This window comes from Sprattus sprattus (genome assembly GCF_963457725.1).
Source record: "Sprattus sprattus genome assembly, chromosome: 21".
NCBI lineage: Eukaryota > Metazoa > Chordata > Actinopteri > Clupeiformes > Clupeidae > Sprattus > Sprattus sprattus.
Genome location: NC_137919.1, coordinates 1,832,139 through 1,837,138, shown reverse-complemented (window position 1 = coordinate 1,837,138; position 5,000 = coordinate 1,832,139).

The window sequence follows — 5,000 nt, the reverse complement described above, 5'->3', positions numbered from 1 at the left end:
CTTGAAGCATTGCAAAATGCAAATATTATGTGTTGCCGTATCCTCTATTTTTGCACAGTTTAGTGTTGCATTGCCAAAGAAAAGAAAAGCATGACACCTCGCACATGTTGTAGAATAAAATAAAACACCTTAAATATGAAATTCAGTTTCATGCCTCACAGCTCCATGCTAAGTGTTCTGTGGTATACTATAGTACAAAAGAAGTGTGCACACACAGCTACATGCTAAGTGTTCTGTGGTATACTATAGTACAAAAGAAGTGTGCACACACAGCTACATGCTAAGTGTTCTGTGGTATACTATAGTACAAAAGAAGTGTGCACACACAGCTACATGCTAAGTGTTCTGTGGTATACTATAGTACAAAAGAAGTGTGCACACACAGCTACATTCTAAGTGTTCTGTGGTATACTATAGTACAAAAGAAGTGTGCACACACAGCTACATGCTAAGTGTTCTGTGGTATACTATAGTACAAAAGAAGTGTGCACACACAGCTACATGCTAAGTGTTCTGTGGTATAATATAGTACAAAAGAAGTGTGCACACACTGCAAAAAATGCTTTTCTAACCTAGTGTTATTACTCTTATATTGAGATGAAAAATCTAGTTGGTCTTGTTTCTAGCTAAGTTGTACTTACCTAGTGCTTTCTTGGTAAGGTTATTTGTACCTATTTCAAGCAAATATTACTTATTTTAAGAAATCTTAACAAGCCAAATTTGCTTAACGCACTGGCAGCCAAATTTGCTTGTTTTTGCAAAATCCTGCTTAAATATGTAATTATTTGTCTTAAATCTAGAGGGGCATTTTTTGCAGTGCACACAGCTACATGCTAAGTGTTCTGTGGTATACTATAGTACAAAAGAAGTGTGCACACACATGAGACTACCATTACAAGAGTCCTGCAGCCCTAATGTTGATCCGTGGTGATATTTTTTATGAACTTCACATTTACACTATACCGCAACATTCTCCCTTGCATTGAATCTTTGGAAAAAAATCTTATCCACACTGCAAAAATGCTTTTCTAACCTAGTGTTATTACTCTTATATTGAGATGAAAAAATCTAGTTGGTCTTGTTTCTAGCTAAATTGTACTTACCTAGTGCTCTTTGCTAAGGTTATTTTTGCCTATTTCAAGCAAATATTACTTATTTTAAGAAATCTTAACAAGCCAAATTTGCTTAACGCACTGGCAGCCAAATTTGCTTGTTTTAAGCCAAATTTGCTTAACGCACTGGCAGCCAAATTTGCTTGTTAAGATTTCTTAAAATAAGTAATATTTGCTTGAAATAGGCAAAAATAACCTTACCAAAGAGCACTAGGTAAGTACAATTTAGCTAGAAACAAGACCAACTAGATTTTTTCATCTCAATATAAGAGTAATAACACTAGGTTAGAAAAGCATTTTTGCAGTGCACCACTAAAATTCCCCATATTCCACAAATATTTCAAGGCAAGCTGTTGTCATGACACCAAGAACAAACGTTTTTGATCTGTTGGTTTGCCTGCCACAATACCGCTTATTCCACTTATGAGTGTGGCACATGTGTGTATTCAGTAATACAGTGGTTTGTGTTATTGAATAACAAATACCTGGCCTGGGTTCAATTGAAAATAGCTATTTTAAGTCACTTTGGATAAAAGTGTTTGTTATAGTTGCATTTTTGGGTCACTTTGTATCATGGATATTCCATAACTTATATATACAGTAGTAAGAATGGGAAAATGCCTTCAGCGACAACTACATATATATTTTTCCAGCACACATGCACATTTCAATTCAAATGCTGTACTACACCACTTGTGTATAGTGGTATACTGGAATACTGTTGGTAACAAGGCTGCAAACAAACAAACAAATCAAAGCAGATAACTGAAAAGATTATCAGCAAAAAATAATGTAGAATAATCTGCCTTATTTCAAGTATATCATTTAATTTGTCTGTCAAAATACAGCATCTTTTCACCTACAATTATCTACATTTTGTTTGGTTTTGAACTGACAGTTTATTGTTTTGAGCAGAGTATCTAAATGTCGGCCAAAATTGCCGTTGTAGTTACACAGAGTTTTGCTGGTGGTGATCATTGAATGAAAAAAACTGTAAGGGCTCCTTAAAACAGAGTCTTCATAGTCCCAAAAATCCATTTAGGAATCTTCTTAATGGTCCCTTTAAAATTCCCTGCAAAAAAAGGGTTTCTTTCTCACATAGATCACGGCATGCTGAATAGGTTAATCAGGAAAACACTTCTTTAATTTCCTTTTAATAGTACCAAACATCTTTATTATACCGTCAATTAATTCACAAATGTACTTTTCAGATTTCCCTCGAAGGATAAGTGGTCTCTGTTTTATAATAATATCAAAGTGCTGAAAGCATGTCCCAGAATCCTCTGTGGAAACATACATGGGTCCTGACAGGGAGCAATAGTGTCCTGGGGCGTCTGAATAAAACGCCAGATGAATATAAATTAACATCGTAATGAGAACATGTGCCCAGGGGCCAATGGGGGCTGTAGTTCTGTATCTGCGTTTGGGAGAACTACAAATATAACAGTTTACACACCACATTGCCTTCGAACGTTGTGTTGTAACATCGAGCTCATCAGAAGTGTAGGTGTGTGTATTGGCTAATGATAGTGTAGCGAAGTGTGTCCTGTTTTGAAGTGTGTGTGTGTGTGTGTGTATGATAGGAGTGATATTGCTGAGCATGTTAAGGATACATACAGATGTGTAAATTGGCAACAGATGTCCTGACTGTGGGAAACAGTGAGGGCTTGCGTGTGTGTGTATGTGTGTGTGTCTGTATGTCTGTGTGTGTGTATGTGTGTGCCTGTCTGTTTGTGTGTGTGTCTGTTTCTCTATGTGTGTGTGTGTATTTATTTGCACACATGTGTGTGTGTGAGGGGGGCGTATATGTTTGTATGGGGCAGGTGTGTGCGTGTGTGTGTGTGTGTGTGTGTGTGGGAGTGTGTGTGTGTGTGTGTGTGCGCGTGTGTGTGTGTGTGTGCGCGCGTGTGTGTGTGTGGGTGTGTGTGCGCGTGTGTGTGTGTGGGAGTGTGTGTGTGCATGTGTGTGTGTGTGGCAGTGTATGTTTGTGTGTGCGTGTGTGTGCGTGTGTGTGCGTGTGTGTGCATGTGCGCGTGTGTGTGTGTGGGTGTGTGCGCGCGCGTGTGTCTGTGTGGGAGTGTATGTGTGCGTGAGTGTGCGTGAGTGTGCAGATTTTAGTCTATTTCGCCAGGCAGCCCTCACGGTGGTTTTGTAATGGACTCTGATTTGCATAGAGTGCCCACACTCCCGCTGCGGAACAGAACAGAACGCTTGCCTTGCCTTGCCTTGCCTTCGCCTCTGTAATTACTTGGTGAAGTAAATTCAATTCAATTAGATGCGGCCCTCAGGCTCAGCTGTGTCCCAGACCTGATGCTAACCCTGCATTAGCACTGAGAACACGGAGCATGCCTGCCTCGTCTCACACCATTAGGATAATAACACGCTGTCTAATCCGATGACACAAACCCCTGCCATCCTTAAACATGCTTTTAAATGTCTTCAAATGTTGGGAAATATCTGCGTATTTTAAGGAGTGGGGGGGGGGGGGGGGTGGAAGAGAAAGATTGTTGCCCTTCGTACTAAAATGTCTGGTATGAGAACGGAGCTGAAGTTTCTTCGAGGGAAATGATGAAACTATACATTTCCACTATTGGTTTAAGTCAGGAAAAGATAAGACAAAAATATCTACACATGGCACCTTTCAACAACATTCAAGACCTAATGACCAGATCAAAAATCGCCTGTAGCAGTTTATCTGACTCTTAGACAATGCTCCCTTGGCCATAGCCTCAGTTTCCATAGACTTTACAGGTACCATAGACTCTACAGCAGGGGTCTCAAACTCAAATTACCCTGGGGCCGATGAGCGTCCAGTCTGGCCATTGGAGGGCCAGATTTACCGATAAAAGTAAGGGTGCCCCATTCAAATCAAAGGAACTTTTTTTTTTTTTTTTAAATCAATGGAACTTTGCGGGCCGGATAAAACTCTACAGGTTCCGTTCCAGATCTCCCAGGCCAGATCCACTTCCAGTAACAGTCTCAAACTAAACGCCTTTAAACTAATAGGTTGCAGTATCCTTGAAATGACAGGATAATTGTAATTTGTCACTTGTTGATCATTGACGAAATGTTTCTCCTGAGAAATTTCAGAATTTCTGTTTTGTAAGAGGAACTGACATTTATCATTTATAACTCAGCAACAACAATTCTAAACTAAACCTGACCACAGAGAACAAACCCTGAGACACACACACACTCAACACACACTCAACACACACTCAACACACACACACACACACACTCCCCACACACACACACTCAACACACACACACACACTCCACACACACACACACTCAACACACACACACACACTCCACACACACACACTCAACACACACACACACTCCACACACACACACTCAACACACACACACACTCCACACACACACACTCAACACACACACACTCCACACACACACACACTCAACACACACACACACTCAACACACACACACTCAACACACACACACACTCAACACACACACACACACACTCCACACACACACACACTCAACACACTCAACACACACACACACACACACTCAACACACACACACTCAACACACACACACTCAACACACACACACACACTCAACACACAAACACACTCCACACACACACACACACACACACACACACTCAACACACTCAACACACACACACACACTCAACACACACACACTCAACACACACACACTCAACACACACACACACACTCAACACACACACACACACTCCACACACACACACTCAACACACACACACACTCCACACACACACACTCAACACACACACACACTCCACACACACACACACTCCACACACACACACTCAACACACACACTCAACACACACACACACTCCACACACACACACTCAACACACAC